This window comes from Thunnus maccoyii, chromosome 13 (genome assembly GCF_910596095.1).
Source record: "Thunnus maccoyii chromosome 13, fThuMac1.1, whole genome shotgun sequence".
Classification (NCBI taxonomy): domain Eukaryota; kingdom Metazoa; phylum Chordata; class Actinopteri; order Scombriformes; family Scombridae; genus Thunnus; species Thunnus maccoyii.
The window spans coordinates 29,691,915-29,714,975 of NC_056545.1; the positions used below are offsets into that span (position 1 = coordinate 29,691,915).

General features: G+C 40.1%; 1 long non-coding RNA gene across 1 annotated transcript in view; it reads right to left on the reverse strand.

Annotated features, from left to right (window-relative positions):
• Positions 1–23,061, reverse strand: part of LOC121909935 — a 148,886-nt gene that overhangs the window by 106,261 nt on the left and 19,564 nt on the right. Inside the window, exon 2 of the long non-coding RNA XR_006099555.1 lies at positions 2,257–2,380. This is a non-coding gene — a long non-coding RNA (uncharacterized LOC121909935). The remainder of the gene's footprint in view (positions 1–2,256; positions 2,381–23,061) is intronic.

Here is a 23,061-nt window from a genome sequence, read left to right on the forward strand (position 1 = left end):
AAAATCATAAATGACAGCATAAGAGGATAAACTAGGGAACAAACACAGAAACGGCTCCCATACCTGTGACAATTGTGGATGTCATGCAAACAGGAGACTGGGCATGCATTCGGCATCAGGGGAGTGCTCAAAAAACAGCTACCTGCCTTTATAGAGTGCCCACAGACAATGATTGGCTAGTGATCGCTGAGAAATTAAGAAAGCAAAACAATACAGGCCTGCTTAGACCAGACAGGAATACATCTCCAATCAGGCCAACATTCAGTGCATTTACATAAACTTCAGTAACCTGGTTACAGCCGGCTTTCTCTAGTAAGCTGATTTCTGAACTGTCATGTAAATGATTACCGAGATCTGGGTAGGAGATTTGAGAAACATGGTCTCCCCAGGTAGATTTCTCATGGAGAACCCTGATTTCTTGGCCATGTATATTGGTAAACAAGTTCCTAATGGGCTTTTTACAAGTGCGCATGTGCATGACAAAAGACTGCAGACAGGGAAAGCACAGCAGAACGCCTGGATGAAAGGAGAGATCATTATATGGAGAGATGTGTACTTGCATTTAAAATAATTCCATCCAGAGTTTGAAGAAAACTGAAACTGACACAAAGTAGCCTGCAGAAGTCTAAATAAGTCTTTCCACTGCTGAACATTTGACTGTTTGTTATGTTAACACACTTTTAGTGCTGAGAAAAAAAGCTCTGCTCTGTCTGTCTATGCTCATAGTATCATCAATCTGCTCTTACACAAACACTCAAAAAAGAAAAAAAAAAAGTCAGGAAGCAACTTCTTCTGGTAATACAATTACGATAAGCAAGCCATGCTTTCAAAATAAGGTCAGTGGTAGAGGAAAATCTGATTATTACTGTAGTGTATACTGTACTACAGTGCATATAAACACATACCCAGAATGTGACGCAGGGTTTAGTGGCATCTAGCGGTGAGGTTGCAGAGTGCAACCAATTGAATAGCCCTCCCCTCACCCTCCCATTCCAAGCGTGTAGGAGTACCTACGGTAGCCAGGAAAGCCACGAAAAACACGAAAGGCCCTCTCTAGAGCCAGTGTTTGGTTTGTCCATCCTGGGCTACTCTAGGAACATGGCAGTGCAACATGGCGAGCTCTGTGGAAGAGGACCTGCTCCCCTATGTAGATATAAAGGGCTCATTCTAAGGTAAAAGAAACAAAACTATTCTTATTTTCAGGTGATTATACACTGATGAAAACATACTTACGAATATTATATTCCATTTCTGCCAAGTCCATTCCACTAGATGCCACTAAATTCTACACACTGCACCTTTAAAAGCTGTATGCTTTTATCACCACCTTTAATTAAACTGCCAAATGTGCAGCAGATATTGAGGCATTGGGACTTAATTTGAGTATCAGCTTTCAGTAAATATTCACACTGACAAGTGGTGCTCTCTGCTCTTCTAATTACAAGGCAAATCAAGAGTCCATCAGCAATCAGCAATAATTGCTGTATAGACTTGTGCTTGTTTCCGATTGCTGCTTCTCACTGCAGCAGAGAAGAGACAAATCTGGAAATTTACATTTTAGAGTGCACATAGATTGCTGGATTGCCTAATTTTCCTTTGGGGTGAAACCATGCTTTTAATCAGCGTCTCACAGAAACAGCTGTGTTAGTACAGGTGGGAAGATTTAGTTTTGCTTGTGGCAAACAATTTACAATTTATAGTTTGCTCTTGTGCGAAAAACAAGATGAGTCAAAGCAGTGAAGGGTTTACACAATTGATAGTCCTTGTATTTTTAATGCTGCTATTGTCATCTAATCTGTCTTATTTGATTTGGACAGAATACCAATTAATGTTTGCAAATTACATCTCTCCCAAAACATATGTAGCTACTGCACGATAGTTCATAGAAAATTCACTGTTTTGGTCATTATTAATGTGTTTTGGCTGTGCCTTTCAGATACAATATACCCTGACACAAACATGATAATAACAAAGGCATTTCAGAGTATGACTGAAACATCAGCTACAGAAATAACACCAATAGCAACTGAATATTTATTTGCTTCATTTTGTGAAACCATTCCATAGCCATTTACAAAATTACTTTGATTTTACAGTAATTTAAAAAAGTAACAAATCAAATACTGTCTCAGAATGACAAAACAGATGTCTGTATATATAAATAATATAAATGTAAGGTTAGTTAACTGAATATCAGACAATAATCCAAAGGGGTCAGGAAAGTACTTCTGTCTGACCTACTGTCCATCCACTTACCTCTACAACCTTTACTTTCCATTATCCCATTATCACCACTTCTTTTCTGTTATCTCAGACACCATGGCAGCACTTCACCTCATATCATATACTTCCTTTGGGTTACATTGTGCCGGTTTGTAACCTGTTGTTGAGACAGAGAATGGAGGTGATTTGTCACTGGGTGGCCATCAGATGAAGGACACAGGGTCATCTGGTATCAGTCACTTGGCAAATAGTCACACATCACCACAATTACTCATCCTGGCTGTTACCCTCACCACAATTATTCTTCTTGGCTGTTACCCTTTGCAAGTGGAACTGTTTCTGGCATGAAATTTAAACATTTTGAAGACCATGTTATATTAAGTATACTAAGTTCATCATTCAGCAGCCATACCAACATATACCCTGTTTCCACTGAATGACTGAACGTAAGCAGGCATGAGTTTGGTTAGTACTTGGATGGGGGCCTCCTGGGAAAAACTAAGTTCCCGCTGGAAGTGGTGTTGGTATACCAGCAGCGGGCAGTCTTCCCTCTGGTCCTAATAAAATCCCAATGCCCCAGTGCAGTGATGGGGACACTGTGCTGTAGCAGATGCCGTCCTTCAGATGACACGTTAGACCGAGGTCCTGACTCCCTGTGGTCATTAAAGATCCCATTGTACTTATCGCGAAGAGTAGTGGGTTCCCTGGTGTCCTGGCAAAATTCCCAACGTGGCTTTCTCCATCTGGCCACCTAATCATTCCCCAGTGTAATTGGCTCAGTGATGCCCTCCCTCTCCACCTCAAGCTGATGTGTGGTGAGCATTCTGGTGCAAAATGGCTGCCGTGCATCACCAAGGTGGGTGCTACTCATTGGTGGTGGTCGAAGTGAGTTTCCCCCCTTCACTGTGAAGTGCTTTGGGTATCAAGATAAAGTGCTATATAAATCCAATCCATTATTATATTCTGCACAATTTGCTTATTTAGACCAACAAATTATTTCAGTCAAACTATAGATGATTTGATTCATCAATTATCACTTGTCTCTGCAGCTCTACAGAGCTTTTTAGCCTTTTTTAGTTTAGTGTTTGTTCTTGTTTTTTATGGCCTGCACATACTGTCACTCTCATCAACCCTTGGAGGCAACATTTTCCACCTGAAAGCACTTAGCAGCTAAAGACCTGGATCTTATTCTCCAAAGGAGAGCTAAAAGGAGAGTGGATATTGGACTTACATTTGTCAGGAGGCCAGAAATACAACTACAAATCAATGCTAATCTAGCTCCTTGTCCGTGTGTAAATAGGCAATTGTTTCCTATTATGTTAGGTATAGAAATGGGCAGGTGTGTCGGTTCATAAACTCTGACTGTGATACCTTTTCACATATTAACAAGGATTCAAATGACTATATACGGGGATTAGCCCAACGTGAATTATCACTCAACTCTGTTAGCTCTATTTTTTTTTTAGGTTCTTTAACTCATTGTTTGGTTGTATATGGCCTGCAAATTTCACTCTCACCAATCCCATTTCCAACACCAGCAGACAGCTTTTGGCAGATAAAGAGGTCTGACAAACCCACTGTGCCACCTGCCCACCACCAAATGACAAGGTGCAAGTTGGCAACTAGCTGGTGAATAAAGGTGGACATCTAGCAGGTAAAGCTTATTTCATTTACTGTATATCCCATAAGAAAGGTTACTTGTCCATCACAGTATTGCTGGCAAAAAATGAATGAAAGAATCTTTTGTGCAGAATTGTCAAGCTTAGTGTGTGTCATATACTCAACCTGACTCAGCTCAGGTGTTGGTGATAACAGCTCCCATGCATATTCACTGCTCTTAACACTTCCTGTGCATACCACACTGCTGCCGATATGCTGGAGAATACTTTTGGGCTTGCCAGATTCTTTCAGACAGACAGACGGTAGACTTAGCACTTGGCTCTGGACGCCATTCCTGGCTGCCCCATTTGTGACCTTGGTGCTTCGTACTTCACACCACGACTCGGTCACACAAACATAGACAGGTACAGTCATCCCAGGATGACAACATCTTTGTCTGGGGTGAAACCACTGTTTAAATCCAGTATTTCCACAGCATACAGTGAAGAAGAGAACAGCAGGACTATGTTTGGTGTTTATTTACAAATGATTTATTTAAAGCAAAAATAATATGTAGAGTGAGCACAATTACAGTTAGTGAACACTCAGTTTATGTAGCCCACAATTTATTTCTTTTGGAAGAATAATGAACTATAAATTGCTTTATTTACACTCAATACCAATATATTTTGGTCACTTAGAATTCCATGTGATCTTGTGCCATAAAAGGTACACAATCCCTAATACATGAAACTCAACGAACAAAGCATGAACAAAAAATATTGTTTCCCAATCAATAACCTCCTCAAAATACTGTAAAACCCACGGTCAGTAAATACATTCTCTCACTAAGAACTTGTTCAGTGTGAATCTTTGAGGAAGCACGTTTTTCAGTTTAGCTCTTGCATGTAATACCACTCTTAATACTGCACCCAAACAGAGTGCCACTCTGTCCCTTTGAAGCAAGCTGTTTTAATGAACCCCTCCTACATACAGTATCACTTTCATGCCTGGGTGGTAATTACCTTCTTCTCAACCCAAAAATTAATTACATACTCATAAATTGGCAATTTACCCACTGAGGCAATGCTTACACCCGTTATAATATGATTCCCCATCGAAAGATGGATGGTACCTTGAGCATCTGCCAAACCACGTTCCTTCCTCTGCTTTCCCTGAAGGTCAGCCTGCCTACTGAGAGCCAGCATAGCTCAACGCAGAATCTTCTGGTCAGTGCTTGTTGATCTCAGGTGTGTCCCCAAGATCTGCAATCTGTTCTTACTTGGTTGGATGACATACGGAAACAAACACTAGAACAAGCACTCCATGGAAACAATTCCATGGAGTGCAAAGATGTTATCCTTCTTCCTCTGACATTTTCTGCAGAGGTAAAAGACACACTTGTGACAGCTGGCCCTGCGTCAGATACAGTTTTCTTGCTTGTTAATAAGTTACCTCTGGTCAGTGTGTGGTGACTCTTTCAGTTGCATGAGTCTGTTTCATAATTGGTCTATTTTAAAGAGGAACTCCACCAATTTTACACATCAAGATCTGTTTTCTCATCATCATCTCATCATACTACTCAGTATAAAATGTCATCTGTGGCTGTGGGGCAGATTTGTCAAGTTTGAGAAAACAACCCTGTTGATGTCATGAGACAGTTTGAAAGACCTGGCCATTTACCAGGCGGGGGGTGGGGGGGTGGTTTAACAAAGAAATGCTACCAAGTTGCATCATGGAAAGTGTGGGATTCAGTGTTTTTTAGAGCAGACTAAAAGGAGTACCTTTCATCTTTCTATTTATGTTGATTGTCTGTCTTAGGGTGCCTTATGTAACTCTTTCATCTGGCCATTACTCACTTATGGTTTTCCTGTCTGCATACAGCAGCCGACGACTACAGACACATTCACACCCTCCTCCCTGGAATACTGTGTAGGTGTTATACATGTATGATGTTATGTTACAAAAACTTCACTGTGCAGTTTCAAGGTCCAGTGTTGTCACTGAGCAGCAACCTCAAATGGGTTTCTTCTTATTGAATAATGCACCTGCTTCAACTGTGCTTAAAAATGCAATTTTTGTGAGATTGGCTCACTGGGAAACTTTGCTATATTTTAATGAGAAAATAAAGCCCCTGTTAAATCACTAGCCACAGTGGAACATTTTATCATACTGTGAGTAATACTGAGTCTTTTTTTTTTTAGCATAAATTAGATCTTTCTAAAGTCACAAACGGCAGGTTTAGACCTGCAGTTGTATACTGTGCAAACATAATCTTTTAGAATTAGAATTAGAAAAAAAAATAATGTCAATAACATGGCCACATCCCTTTTCATTTAGATTTTCATGGTGGGTGGTAACAGCTAACTCTACAATGATCTTCAGGTCAAATTGCTTTACAGCTTTGCACTTCAGTGATATTGACCTATATTGTGAAAAGCATTGGTTTAACACATTCCTCCTCCATCCTACATGCATGAGTCAACTGAGAGCTCATGTGGGCAGGAGGCAGGGAACAGATAGAGGAAGACAGGGGCACATTTGAAGGGCATGGCACAAGCACTGTAATGGAACTACTTAGATATGAGTAATGTACAGTATAAGAGTATTGTCATGCTGTTCACTGCTGCTAAAGAGTGCTGCATGACAAAGTGGGATTAGCTGCTTAGCAAAATGATTTGAACCAGCCTACATGCTAACTTGTGCAGCTAACCCACCCTGGAGCAGGATATACTCTGGCTGTCAGTTCCAAAAGTATGAAATGCCTGCTATCTAAATCAGCAGTCAGCTATCTGTAAAAATGGCAGCACCTCTCTTTGAAGATTCTGTAGACTTGTGTGTACATACTGTAAGAAGAGGCAGGAGAAGTTCTCAGAGAAAACTGAGTTATAGTTTCATCGTATATTCGCTGAAGCCAAATGTGCTCCGTGGTATTTGGCTGGTTGGAACCCTGTAGTGTTGCTGTACATCACTGCTCTGTTGGGCATGCTGTATTGAAATTGCCCGCCCACCAAATGGGACCTAGTGGATCTCAAAGGTTGTAGAAAAATGTTGCACTCTATGAAGAAGAAACAAATTACTCAACCAGAAAAACTTTGCAAAGTGGTGCAAAATGTTCTTACAGCATTTCTCTTAAGTCAGACAACTGACCATATTTGGTCACACGTATTGGCAACATGCAGCAACAACCTATATAAAACTGAATGCTTAAGTTATTTACAGTAAACTATAAAGTTTCCTCCTAATATTGCTACACAGATGCCTCCACTGCCTTCATCATCACAGACTACTGCAGAATCCTGATGCTAACAAACATTTGGCAGACGGATGTTATTTGGCAGGGTGGCCCATTCTAAATTTTAATAATTTCACATAACGGGCATCAAACAAGAAGCCATTCAAAACTGTCAGACATCATTTTGTCTGCAGTTAAGACTCTGTCTATTCAAAGGGCTACCATCTTCTCTGTCAAATCATTTAGCCCACAGCTTTTATATGATGTTTTCTGGAGTTATTTTTGCAACTATTTTTACCACTGATATGTGTTCTGATTCCTTTTACCTTTTGAATCTTTAATTGGTCGGCAACGGCAGAGTGGCGCTGTCCATATTTCCACTGGAAGACTCTATTAAAATAACTGGAGTGCACTTCTTTATCATATTTCACAAAGTCTAAGTAATCTAATTTATTTGATTGAAAGAATTGAAATAAAAGGTTAAAAAGCTTCCAAAACCTTTCCTGCAGGGTCCCCCATATGTAGATAAAAATATTTTCAAGATCATAAAAAAAAACCTTTTTAACAACTAAAGAAAGTTGTTCTTTTCTGTGGTTCTTTTGTTGTTCAGACTTACAATGAACACAGCTTTTTAACTAGATGGTGAATCATAAAATAAATAAAATATAAAGCTTGGGGAGTGATACACTTGAGTTTAATCTGTTATCTGTCTCTACTTCAGTATGAAACTGCAGTGCTGTGGTGCTGCTGCAGTGATGTATCAGATCAGTCTGAGATTCTGTCCTTCTTTCAGTTTGTGGATTTGGGCGACACAACTCGAAAATTTCATGACAGAGCCACAGTGATGCTCAAACCTATCTTTAAATCATCTCCAAAACTTCTATTTGCATTATTTTTCATTCAACCCCTGCTGCGCTGGGCTTATATAAAATGATGAAATTTAATGATGAAATTTAAGTAAATGATGAAATTTAAGATCCAATATCAAATCCCTGCAGCATCTGAAGGCAGCAGGACTGATATGTTGATAAATCTGCAGCCTCTGAGAAGTACCGCACCAGAGCGCAGTGTCATTACACACGGCCTGAACTGGTCTCATCTTCAGTCCCTCAGCGCATCAGTGCAACATGGTGAGGAATGAAACTTTTACTGCTGTTGGTTCATAAACAGACAGTTTATGTTTGTTATATCATATTCAGTCGTACTGTAAGAAAAGAATTACGTCACTTGACTTTGTTTGTGGCTCCATGAACCAGACAGAATAGACACCCCGTGTGTGTCTACATTGAAATGACATCATTAATGAAAACCGTAAAATTCATCTGTCTGGAGAATAATGCATCAACACTGTAACTTTATTTCTGGAGATCTATGAATGAAATAGTTTTACCAACATATATTTTGGGGCATTTTGGCTCAACAATGTGAATTTCATACATTTAATAATGATCTGGGCTGAAATAATAGGGGATGCATTACTCAGCATGCACCCCTTAAGACACAGTAATGGCACTTCAAATCAAAATTTGATAGGAACCAAATGGTCTCATAGCGTTTCTTTGTCCCCCCCGTTGTCTGCTTTGCCGAGCAGTGACTATGCTACAAAGAGAGAGCGTGGATACATTATAAGAGCTTGATACCAGACCAAAAATGGTGCATTCAGCCCAATAAGAATTGTTCTGCTGGTGCATACGCATAGCTTCTGGGATTGAAATCTGATAAATTGCCAGTCAAGTCAAGTGAATTGAGTTGCATTGTGGGTCATGTAGGCACCACAATGCTTGGAATAGAAAAGACAGTATCTCTGGTTCTGTTGCATCGATTTTTATCCTTTTTTTAAGAGAAATAAAAAAACTGTCCTTCGTGAGTCTGACAGTGTTAGAGGTGCAATGCTAAATCCCTTAATTTATGCAGTACCATTTTACGTGCTTACAGCATTTACAGAAAAAAAAAATTGCTTTTATTTGCTGTACCTTAACATGCTGCTCTGCATTTGCTCTACTAGGCTTTTTTCCCCCTTTTTCTTACTTATAAAACACTTCTTATGTAAATGCTTAGTCAGATACAAGGTGGTAAGTTTTGGTAAACTTGCTTGCAACAGCTGCTATGGTTTAATCATATATCATATCATATCTTATATAATTTCATCATATGACTGGTGGGTGAGTTAATGTAAACCTGCATTGCTAAATATTAAATTATCTAGCAGGGACAAGTGGATGGGTAAAATTCCCTCTATTCCATCTACAGCTCAGCTCTTGTTTAAGATGTTTTTGGTTTTGTAGGAAAGATTGCACACAGTGATTTTGCAATTGATATGCTATGTTTAATAAACTGACATTTTGGACATGTTGGTTCATGTGTATTTGAAAGTGCACAGGAGACCAGCTCAGTTTAGTTTCTTAGGTTCAGCATCCTTTTTATTTGCCAGCTTAGCATTCTGTGAGAGGCCATTGCATATCATTATCCTCTTAGACTGCATTGTGTTGGCTACTAGATAACATTGAAGTTATAAATACAAGTCCAGAGGTACTGTATGTGTTTGCCAACTGTCAGGACTGGCTGTAGTCTTGTAAATATATACACACATTAATACACAGAAAGGTAAAATGATCTAGTGACTAATGCTGGTGTGTCTAAGATGTGTATATTGAATTGAATGCATTGCTTTTGGTTTATTTAAATACTTTTGCTAGTGTCATACTTCTATTCTCTGTTTTAAGTGATATGATAATAAATATAATGCACATCCTGGTGAGAATAGTCTGTGGAATAGTTTCTGGCAGTGTCACTGAACTTCTATCACTTCTGTCTCCAACTACTCTTTGGCTTTTTTCTTTTCTTCAGCTTCCTGCTTCTTGCAGAAAGTCATACTGTAGTAAAAACCCACCATCTGAGAAAAAGCAGATGGCTGCCCACCTAGAGCCGGGTTCTGCTTGAGGTTTCTTCCCGTTAAAGGGGAGTTTTTCCGTACCGCTGTCGCCAAGTGCTGCTCATGGGGGAATTGTTGGGTCTCTGTAAATTAAAGAGTACGGTCTAGACCTGCTTCATGTGAAAAGTGCCCTGAGATGACTTTTGTTGTGATTTGGTGCTATATAAATAGAATTGAATTGAATCTGCTGCTAATACCCGCAGCTCTGCTCAATAAAACCGAAGCCTTTACATTAGTATCCCTGCCTGTGCTGTTGCAAGATCATCCATCCATTCATTTCCACACAACACAGTTTTGAACTCATTTCGAAACTCTCTGGAGTCTCTTCAGGACAGTTGCCACAGTTTGCAGAGGCCTTTCTTCTGCACTGATTCTTGTGTTAAATACATCAAAGACAAACGTCACATAGTTCAGAAGGGAAACAGTCGCCCGGTTTGCTGCTGCAGGCAAGTAGAATGAGTTGCAACACTTGTCTGCCTTTGTAGACCTCATTACAGACATGAGTACATACAAATGAAATCATCTCCTAGTCCAGTCCTAACTTTAGTAATTGTGATGAATATGCCTGCGATGATGTTTCCCATATGTAACCCTCCTCTCATCTCAGTTGTAGCTGTCTTAGTAGTCACAGTGTTTGTGTGTCTCTTCCTCTTTTCATATCTTAGCCATTTGTCACAGTCTGTGTCCTATCTGTTTTATGTTTTTGGCTCTGCACATGCTTATCATGTCCTCTCTGCACTGTCTTTTGTACTTTGATCCCATAAACTGCTTCGAGATTCAATTAACCTCCTATAAGAACATCATTTTATATCAGAGTTTGAAATGTGTCGACCAAGATGGTGACACTACCTACATTTAATGTGAAGTTTGGTTTGATAGAATTGGGAAAATTTTGTTTTTGTGTTTTTAAGATGAGCGCAGGATGAGTTTACTCTCCACTTTCACTTAATACTTGTTGTCTAATCAATTCATAAGGGTTTTCTTCTAGTTTAAAGCATGATATCATTGTGTCACGTGGACAAAAATGACATGTTGTTACCTAAGAGGGACATTGTGGCCTTTCATTTCCATGCTGACACTCTGCTTCTATCTGTCATCCAATTACAATGCCATCATAACTTATGACATTGTGGATTACGGATAGCATTTAATCACTATTCTATTCTTGTAAAAAGAACAACAAGCACACAAAGAGGCAAACAAGCAAACACACTGACTGAAATAACTGCTTAGTCTTATTAAATCAAACCTCATATAATTGGCTTACTCTGCTTTGAAAAGGATAGGAATCTCCAGCATGCTACAGGCGATTGCCTCTCATGCTGCAATTGTGCTGCTTGTTCCTTCTCTTTCTCATTTCTCTCTTGCGCCTTTACAGTATTTGCTTGGCATGTTGACTTTTTAACAAATTTGTCTGCAATTTTGAAGGCATTCTTGCTATGTAAATGATTTTGGCGAGTGAGCCGAAAGAAGTGTCGCTCCCTTTGTTCAGCTGCTGTTCAGTCAGTAAGGGGTTTTAAATAGCTTGAGTAACACTGACATCTGCTGGGACAGCATGTTGTAACTGGTCAGAGAGGGACACTTGCAAGCTGCGTGCAAACACTGAGTCGATGATCTCCTGTGAGCTGATATGACCTTTGTATTATCTTTGAGAAGTCACTAAAATAGACAAAACATTTGTCTTTTTTTTTATTGGGACACAAAGCGGCTGCTGAAATGAAGCAAACAGGGTGTTGATTTGAGACAACCAGCACAACATAACACTCCATCAGTCAGATGGGCACTTCATTCATAACTCTTGAAATAGCCGCAACTGCATTATAACAGTAATGTCCTTGATTTAAAAAGCAGCCACAGTGGGTGAGACCACTCACGAGCTCAACATGCGCTCTGCGTTTACCATTTCTACCAACTAATTGCATTTTCTCTATCTGTCTTTACAGGTAAGACATCTTTCTGTGTCTTCATCAGCGAAGGACAACCTTTGTCTCTAAAGGGTACTGTAAGATAAACTCTCTGATAGGCATTTCTAAAGCACTTGTAAACCATAAATGACTCAGTCTCTGTTGATATTCATCTCGCTTATTTAAAATTCACTCACTCCTGCAAAGACTCTCAATTTGTCCTGACCTTACTTGTTGCCCAGAGACTTTGACAGAATGAGTTTATATTCATGCTTTGGGTGTCAGAAACAGACATATTGTGAGTGTGTGTGTGTGTGCACGCGCACATGTGCTCTTGCATGTTTGTGTATGTGAGTGATCAGGTGCCATTAAGACCCAATTAGGTCCAAATTGCTGTTTGTTTCTTTCTGAATACTAATGACCCCCCCCCTCCCCTAAAACAACTCCACCGCTCAGGATGCGTGACTTGCCGCTCGATTAGCCGAGCCTGAGTGATCACAGCTCAAGATCGACTTCAGTGAGAATCATGTGAGATGTTCAGGCAGCTTACAGAGAGTGAATACAGCTCAGCGAGCACGAGCTGCAGACTGAATCATGCTGCCTGCACTGTCAAGTTGGCAAAGACCATGTCATACAATCTTCTTTCGAACAAGGCAATTCAGGTTTTTTTTCCCCCGTCTTACTGGGCCCCCGGAAAAGAACAGCAGATGAATCCTGCCTCCCCCTCCGTGATGGTATTTTGATTTCAGTTTCCCATTTCCAGTTTATCACAGTTTGATAAGGTCACCTCACGCTGTCACCTGCAGTATCCAGCTCCATTTACTCAAGCGCCCTGAAATGCTATTATCAATATGAAATATTGTCCAGACAGACTGCAGCTCTTCCAGCAAGGGAAAACATCAATGTTTACTGTTCAGAAATCAAGCCCTTGCCCCAGGTGCCAGCCACTATCTGTCTTCTCTGGGGGAAAAAAATTCTCCAACAGGGATTACTAATCCCCTGCTTGTTTGTAGTGCTGCTACGATTCAGCAAAACAAGATTATCCCAGTTGCTGCTTACAATTTGGGCCCCCAGATGAAATGATAAATGCCAAGAAATATTTATTTTGTTGAATAAACTCCCTAATCCATTCCAATAGACTGCACTTGTTTTAGTAATTGCATAGTAATGGCTTTTTGCTGTGTAAACCTCCCAGACTGTCAATAGTTGAATGGGAGTACAGCTTGCCAGCTGTGAGATATTATGATCAGGATGACCCAGATTCCTCCCTCCTCCCTCTAATGAGGTGCTCAGTCATGTTGTGGCAGAATTTTTACATGCATCTTTTTCTGATTATGTCTGCCTGAGAAGAAAGTTTTTTGTTTTTTTTTACATTGTAGATTAGAAGTAATTCTCTTATGAAAACAGGCAAGTATATACAGAGCTTACAGCTTAGTTTAGCTTGTGGAAAAGTGCAAATTAAATGATTGAACAAATGTGTTTTTGAGTGATTAATTCTTTGAATGGAATTATTTTAAGATAGGTGTAACCATCCTTATTGAGATGCAGGATTACATTTTCTAAACCTTCAACAAAAGCCATTTAAGAATGATGATTGGAATTCACTTAATGAAAATACTTTACGTTATTTTATATGCATGTGAAAACTGCACACAGGGCCATGTACCGGTCTCACAGGACTGACTACAAGACATGAAGCAGTGTTTCCAAGCTGGAAGGAGAAAACTACCAACATGCAAACCGCTCAGTATCATTGCATCTATGAGCACATCAAATGCAAAAATGGTCACTGAATAGTTTAAGATGGCATACGGTCAATGTATTGGAAGGTTGTTGCTGCAAACTAGATAGAGCGACACTTATAACATACAAGGACTACCAACTGGGGTCCCTGGGGACCCCAAGAATAAACTACTCTAAGAAACAGCCATCATAGCAAAATGTTAACTTATTTTTTCCCAAAATATCATTAGTTATGTAATTAATGTCATCTGAAAAAAACAGACTATGATTATATTGGGAAACTTACAGTTAATTTGCATATTGTGTAAAATGAAAATATATACTTTTCTTTAATACAAATTGCAGCTTTTATCCCAAGTACAATCTTTCCACAAAGCCATTAAAATGATTGACATTACCCTCCCACCCCCCTACTCCCACCCCATTTAAAGCGTGTTATGCTTTAAATTAGGATGCCAAACATGAACTCAATAAATAGTTCCATCTATTAAAACTACATAGGTGGAATTGGGTAGAATTGGGACCCCAATACACTGGTATTTTTTAAAAAAAGCACCAATTAAAACAATGATATGAAGTCATGAGGAACAAATTAATTGACAAAGTCATGAAAAATTGGAATGATAGAATAAAGCACCTGTGACATATGACAAAAAGTATACCTCTGGGGTCTGCAGGTACTCCAGTCAGAAGGATTAGGGTTAAACACATTTAGTCTGTAGCTCCAGCTGGACCTCTTGGATCGTATTTTGTTGTCTCGGTATCTTAAACAGCATACCCCCACTAACACGGCCCCTTGCATTGTTTTAACACTGGGCTGTTTTCGGTCTTAAAGCAGCCTAACTCTTCACAAAGCAAAGAGTGTAGACAGAGTCTCTGGAACAAAGGCTGAGGCTTTGCTGGACATGATCATAAAAATGATGAGACTTCCAACACAAAAAAAGTACTAAGAAAAGTGAAAAATGAAAAGGCCAGTGCTTACTCAGTTTCACATGCAGTAAGTCCAGGAAACCTTAAGGTGCTCTTGAAGATGAAAGAAAAATGCTCTTCAGCACTTTTGGGGAAAGCATGGAGAGAAGTTCTATCAAAAGTCTTTATTTAGTCATTATTGCTTAAAACGCAGAGCAGCAGAAACCAACACCTGCTACTCTAAGTAGACAATACACCAGAAATAAACAATATTGCAACAGTTTAGATAGGTTTAGATGAGTTTAGGTAAATGTCTAGAGCCCATAGACATAAGCAGTAACATTACTGATAACTTGTACTTGCACAGGTTTAGTAATTTTACATGGTTACATACCAGAGAGCACTGACTAGTTAATTTTTCAACTGTAAAATGCTACACATACATATATAAGTCATGATTCTTAAAAAAAAAATAAAGTTCCTTTTTCAAAAATATTTGTGTGTTATGAGTTTTGTTACGGTTGATGTATGTTTAATCACATTAAAATAAATAAATAATTCCAGGGAACCAAAAAAAGTCATTTTCAGGTACAAATTACTCATAGCTTCATAGAAATTATTTTAACATTTTACTCCTGATACCCTGGTTTGTGTAGAAAAACAATATTGATTGGGTTGACATGACTACATTGCAGCATTATGTTTAAAGATATCTTAAAATTTCAGTTTGGAGGAATTTTGTTTGCTTCATTTTTCTACTTGAATTATGTCCACAAAAATAACAGAGATTTCTTTTAAACGAAGAAAAAAAAAAGTCAAGTGTCAAAAAACAGATTCAGTACACATAATTCATTTTAACTTTAACCCTGCCAGACATTCAATATACTCTGTAATACATTGACTGTCACTGGATAGAACATTGGTTTATGTTAATAGAATGTGACTCAATAATGTCAGGAGTAGTAACTGTTTGTTTTTTTTTGTTTTTTTGCCTATTATGGTTGATTCAAAAACCTTTTAAAGAGCTGATATCTCGTTCACAATGACACTTACATACTGTGTGCATACACAACATACTGTGTGTTTTTTAGGTATGATGTTTGGAAGATGTTTGTATGAGAATTTCCACCGAGGTACATTCTTGTGTATTCTCAGAACGAGAGCACACTTTAATTTCAAACTATGATGAATTCTAAGGTCTGACATCTCACCAGCAGTAGTTTTTATAACCCATATCAGTGCCTGAGCTCTGTATGTATGAGCCTTGAATGTGTGTTAGAAGCTAAGGCCAATCCCCACATGGTATCAGTTGCCCCAGTACATCTGCCCATACAGTATAGATGTCACTGCTGCAACACTGTGAAGCTTTGTGTTGCAGCTCAAGGCTGTGCTTGTCCCCTGATGCGACAATGAGTCGCAGCTTCGGCGTGCTTGTGTACTTTGAGCATGTGTGGACGGATATATACACATGTGAGAAAGACAGTGTTAGAAAGTAATGAGATGGACAGATTGCCTGTATGTGTGTGTGTGTGTGTGTGTGTGTGTGTGTGTGTGTGTGTGTGTGTGTGTGTGCATGCCCTGGCTTGCAAGACTTGTCTCCTTCCTCTTCTTCATCCTGTTTGTAGATCACAAAGAGGATCAGTGTGACAGTCAGTACAATAGGGGACCAGATATAGTCGAATCAGCTGAGCTTTTTTAACCGCACTGAGGCAAAGTAGCTTGTCACAATATATCAATGAGCACGCCTGTTAATTTCCATAATACATAACTGGGTGTTTGAACACAGCAAGATCCTTCCAATGATTCCTGCATCCATATATTCATCAAATGAATGCAGTGCTATGCAGATCTCTAAGGTCATTTCTTTTCCTGCACCTCATAATTAAGACATTATTTGGAGAGCGGTGCAGGAATATAGATGATAGTATATGGTGACATTACAAACAAAGCTAAGCGTAGTTCATGGGAATTAGAGTTTCAAACACCTAATATGAATTATAAAGTGTGTGTGTGTTCCTGTCAGCCAAGTCTCCAGCATTTGTTTAAACATCCAGTTCCTTTAGCGTGTGCTGCTTCTGCAGGCTCCTAGCTATAATTAGCCGAGGAAGTGATAGACAGAGAAGTCGTGTTTCCGGCAGGATTTCATATTGACGATACAAATATCAAGTCATTTCATTTACACTGCAGAGAAAAAAACTAATCAGTTCCTATTGTCACTGAAAAAGCCTGTTGAATTTGGGCAGAGTGAGAGGATAATTTGCCATGCTCTGTATCGCAGGATATAATTAATTGATTTGATTTTTACTTCTCAACCTGATTTTAAACCCTGTGAGGCAAATAAGCATCATCGTGAGACAAAAACCTATATGGTTTAGCTTTAAACAAATCTGTAACCTCTGAGGATGTGATATAAAAATAAATATTTTGTTTAGATACAAAAATATTAAAAGGTGTAGGTTTTTATTGCAGCTTCTGAGAGGTGATGCCAAGCGAATTTGAACATATGAGTCATCCATCACAGCAGTTTGGAAATGACTCACTTGAGCAAAAGCATCCAAGATGAGAGATTGCTTCAGCCTACAATTACAACTACAGGACCATGGTCAAATACAGATGCAGGATATATTTTTAGCACATCATAAGAATACTTGTAGAATATTAAACCCACATATCATTAAAAGAGCATATATGCAGCATATCTGCCTCAGACTTTGCGGAAGAAAGTCAACAGCCTGAAGGTTATGATAATGAAATGCTCCTTGTCTGCACTGAGTCTGTGTGCCACTGGGGGGCAAAGTAGCACTATCAACATTTAGCAGCAGTGACCCATTTTCCAAATGTTGTGCTCGTCTCAGGCATTTGTTGTTGCCCCTTTGAAATGAAAATATGTATGTGAGCATAAACATATAATGCATTACCATATCAATCGGCAGCGCTGAATGCTGTGTCACTGCAGCAAAGGCCAAGCATATCATTAACAAGTCGTGGACATCAAATGACGACACCTCATTTCTCCTCTCTTGTCATTAGCGGAGAGACAGAGAGGCAGAGAGAGAGAGAAAGGGAGATGTATAAGGCAATGAGATCGGAGCTTTCAAAAGCGCTCATACCTGATTATTATCCTCGGTAAACTGTCATGTGTTCACCAGGGTGACATAGCACTGCAACACAGTTTTTTTTTTTATTTACCAGCCCTCAAACATTACAGTTAGGGCTTCTCGGCAGATTTAACAGGATTTAAGACTACAGCTATGTGGCCATAAATAATCCACCTCAAGTATCCTCTTATAGTTCAAAGAGATGCTGGCTGAAGATTAGCATTTTGCTCTCACTGTGGGGGGAAACGGCTAAAAATAGTTGCGTTCGTTCTAGAGGGGAAACATTCTTTGGTTTGAGGGACCGGGTAGATGTTCTTGTCTAGGTTTTGGTAAGCGTATCAGTGAGATGGTTGGGAATATCCTCCCAGTCTGTCGTTGATTTACCGCGCACCCAATAACTGTCAGTATCCTCGGGTGAAGTGTCACGGCGGTTAATTGAAATGGTTTCCAGTGCTGCAATAGGGAGAAATCACGGTGGCAAATAAGTATTAAAGTAGCAGCAAACCCAGATGAGAAAAAAAAAAAAAAAAGATGTTTGTACGTGTGTAGTTCTGTGAGAGGAGGTAGAGAAAAACAATTTTTTTTTTTTGTATTGATACAGTGAATACACACAAACCATTCACTTCAAATTGAACCCTTCCAAAAGATTCATAATTTTTGTGAATCCTTTTTCTATTACTCACAATAGCTGCAAGTTGTCACAGTATACACAAAGTGTTTGTGTACCCAGACCGTCCTGTTTCAGGGAAAGATTGTTCTGCTTATCACAGTTTTCTAGGCACTCAAGGCTGCAGCATGTTTTGTTTGTATTGAGAGGCAGCATTGGAAAAGGATACAAATCTGACTGAAAATGTGAATGTATTTTCAGGACCATAAAAGCATAAAATCAGACAACCGCACCAAAGAAAACAACAATATACAAATAAATAATAAACAGAAATAAACACTTAAAAGCAAAGCTTTTAGTCTGATTTACCTTCCGAGGCAGCTGGATTTGCCAGATCACGACATGACAAGATCACGCCAGAATCCATCTCGTCGGGCGTCGGGTTACGCACTTGTCTGACCGATCGGCATCCTATGAGAATTCTCGCGTGATCTCACAAATCCAGCTGCCTCTCAAGGTAAGACGGTGATAGACAGATGGTTCATCCAATCACCTGCCAAGTATTTTTTTTGGAAGTGCCTGCCCTTTTCCAAACAGTTTCCAAGGACAACTTCTCAGATGGTTCTGTGTAACAAACCATCTGGCACGTCAGGTTAGAAAAAGATGACAGTGTCTCTAACATTCTCAGGCAGCCTGTTCTACTGTGTAGGGACTCATCACAAAAGCCTAATTATAACACTAAGCTGATTAGTGACTATGATTACTTACATGATCTTAAAAGTTATCATCTGACATTTGGATTGGACTTAGAAAAAAATGTTAGTCTAAGATATTTTAAGACTGGAATATATTAGGGTTTGAGGAAAAGGACTGCCCTTCTTCATCTTCGTCTTCCACTAAACTTACTAACTAAAAATCAATTATTCATTCATGTGCACCTGCTTTGCACTGACAAAACAGATTTTGGGGAAATCTACTCTAATGTTGCTTCGATTTCACTACATTTATCTTTCTCCTTACATATCGGTCAGAATGTTAAGTTAGTATGTATCTGCAAAGGGTTCACTGCAAAGCTTTTTTCAGCTGGTTATTCCTACACTATCTGAGAGTTGCTCCTAAACATTTTTAAGCCCTTTCATAGTGATTTCTATTTAACAAAAGTAAAATAATATAGACCAAGAAGAAAAAGGTGTTCTGGATATGTTGCAAATTTGACCATAAGTATTTAACTTAAAGGTATCATACCTAAGGAGTTTCTGACCTCTAGTAGTGCTATGAAACAGTTTTTTTGCAAGTGGGTCCCTGTTTTGTTTGTCTCATGCATGAGTGCACAAACATATCACTGCCAACGGTTTTACACTATTCCAATGACCAACAGGGAGCTGTGATGCACCAAGAAATGCAGGGAAGAAGAAGACTGCAAATTAATAAACACGTAAACAATGCAGGATTTAACAATTTTTTTATGAGGAAGGGAATGCCTTAAACACTATCCTTGTTAGACCTCAATGATACACACAATGCACTTTGGTGAGTAAACATAACTTGTTTATTCACAAGAAAACTTCACAAAAACTTAACTTAAACATTTAATACAAATTAACTTTACCAATTACATGTATTTCTTTCATTCCTATGGTAATTACAAGGACAAAAAAGGACAAAAACATGCCCTACATAACCTCATCATACTCCATTGTACCTCTATTAGTCAAGCTCTTTGCTGGCTTAAGAGGGGTGTTCCCATGAAAAGCCGTAAGCCAATAACTTTAATTTTCAGTCTGATTCTGGTTCTTTTGATTGGCTCAGGTTTGAGTGTCTCAGATGCTGTTAAGTGCTGAGATGCACCAGCATTTCTTTAAGCTAAAAAGAGAAAGAAATAAAAAGAAATCTTGTGGTGCCCTCTGACTTTGGCAACCACTGTGCTAAAGCTTGGATAAGGTAGGGTTAATGTTTTGGTTGGGACCTGAGCCTTGAAACAACTTTGAACTAACACTACAAAACCTACAATTATTTCGACTAAAATTTATACAAGACACATGGTCTCTGGGTTTCATTTTTCATTTCCTGATTCCATTTGGTTGTAGACATTAGATTCATATTCTGTTTTTGATTAGTATAATCTTGCACATTAAAATAGAAAGTGAAGAAAATTCAATGATGAAGTGCGCAGTCTGTATTAAAAGCTCCTTTTCCACAGTGCAGATATGAGCCAAGAGCAGGTTTTTCTCATTGCTCGCTGACAGCACAACAGCTAATGAAAAGACTGTGCAAGTTAAGCAACACTTGGACGACCACATTCATATTCATTAATGCAAAATTGAATGTTAATACAAACTCTGGGAGTGTAAACAAAGATCATTTACAAATTGAGTATACGAACAGTTGAACATTACGCACACACACCCCGAAAAAAGTATTGTGGAGGTGTGCAGCTTTTTAATAATATATTTCCAAACATCACCAAGTGATTCATAATTTAGTTCAGCGGTAGGTAGAGACTGCCAAAAAACGAAACCTGTGTAACTTTTCACTCGCACAGCAGGTTAGGAGAACCAAACACTATTAAAACTCGAGTCATTTTGAGGAAGGAGGAGGTAAGTGTCTATCCATACTGCTGAGATAAGTAACTTGAGGGACTTCCCAAGGCCTCGGCCTACTTTGCTTCAAGTCTGGGTGAAGGGAGGAGGAGGAGGAGGAGGGGAAAAGCACAGCAGATGCCAAGCAGGCGGCATGAGGTGGTGTCTGATTCAGGCAACCAAATCTGCTTGATAAACAAAGCTCACGATGTCTGGGACTTTTGAAGGTTTGAGATCTTTCAGCTTTGTGTTTTGAGCTCTTGTCTGTATATTGCAACATATCAACATATCCAGGAGACAAAAGATAATCTTTATTGACAGTAGGGAAATACCTGCACCCAACCAACTTATTCAAACGGTATAGGCAAGGTATGACTGCTACATGTACAGACAGCCTGGCTAAGAAAAGAGAGGTTCTGAAGTACAGGTTTTTCCAATTTGAATTATTCACCCTGCCACTTCTACATCAGTGATAATAAGCTGGAATATGTGTCATTTGATGCTTGCATCCCCACTGGCTTAGGAAATATTGAGTGTACCAAAGATGATGTTATCTGGCTTCCATCACAGTTAGAGGCCTGACTATCTGGAGTGTGGCAGATGTACAGTATGAAGTTAAGCAAAGGACCTTAAATGGAGGTTTGAAGCCTGTGCTGCAGCCAAATGCCCAAAATTATCTGACATGTCACAATTAATGTATTTAGCTGACACCTTTAAACAGATTTACATTGATGGTTAAGATGATTACACATTGGCAAAGGCATGAGGAAACAATGAGGGCAGATGGAAACAGCGGCAACAAGAGCTGGTATATTGGAAAATTGATCTTTGGCATGGATTAGGGCGATGGTGGGGTCACTCAATTGACTAAAATCATCCAATTCTATCTCCTCTGTCTTTTTAAGTTATTTGAAATGTTGAAATTCGCAGCTCAAGAGCTAGCAGGGTTGAGGCAGTACCAAAGGTTATGATATTGTAACCCTAGTTCTATATCCACAGGCAGAGTATTCTACTGGACTCTATGGGTAATACTCCTCTCCAATCACACGCACGCAATCGCTCACTGATATTTGCGGCGGAGGTTGTCAGTGCTCTACCCCGCCTGTGCACTCTCCTCCTCACTGTGACGTTGCGGCGTCACACCGCGTCTCCTCTCTGATTCAAAGAAGGGGCGAGCAGCAGATAGCGGCTCAGCTGTGCCTTCCTTTCTTCGAGCCTCTTGAAGCGCTGAGTGACAGAGGAGAGGGATCTGAAGAGACTGTCCGGCGTTATGGGAGCTCCCAGGAGGTCCTCTCTGTCTTTCCTCTGTAGGGCAGTGAGTCCCAACCACATGTGACGTGCCTACGGTGCGACCCAGAAATTCAACCTGTTCTGCCATAGAGAAAAGGCATGCAGGGTCTTTGCCGCTGCGACGCCCCAGCGAGATTTATCGTTGCTGTGGCCTGTTTGCACTGGACTTTGTCCTGCGCCAGAGGAGGCTGTGGCTCTCTTGCTGCAGCCCACCCAGCCCAGTGGGGAATCAGGAGGGCTGCGAAGGCCTCTTCCAGGGAGGGCACACCAGGACAGCCAGTCTCCATTTGGCCCTTGCACTCTCAGGAAACCAGTCTTGCCACTGGTGGTTTTGTTTTCAGTGGCTTCTTCCAGAATGCTTCAACACACTGCCAGATGTCTGGTAGAGGAGGCGAAGGTGGGTTGGGCAGGATGAGCCGGGCTGTAAAATCCTTCACGGAACCGGCTGACCAGCTTGGGCGGGATGGGGGTGGGGTGGGGCAAAGGAAGCCCAACACGCTCCGCCGCCATGGCCATAACTTTCAGGAAATCGTGGCAAACAGATATCAGCGGCAGATTTCCTAAGGTCAGTGAAGTCGCCAAGAAGGATGAGAGGTTGTCGTCATCATCCATTGGAGAAACAGCTGGAATGTATCAGCCGAGGCATCCAACAGTGGTGGCGGCTGCAGCGGCAGAGGGCCAGATGGAGCAGTGATTCCATCTTCACCGCAGAGATCTATCTCGAGCTCCGGCTCGCTCTCATTGCAGCAAAGTGAGACGTCACATTGTCAAAAATGTCCCCGCCGCTTCTGGCATAGATCTGGAGGAAGTGCTGCCATAGAGGAGCCGTGCAGCGAGGTATTTGCCATAGAGTACGCAAGGCGGTGGCTGCATCATGCCGCTCTCTGCCCGAGGCACTCAAAGTAGAAGTGATGACTGTTGGCGGGTGGCGATGAGACCACG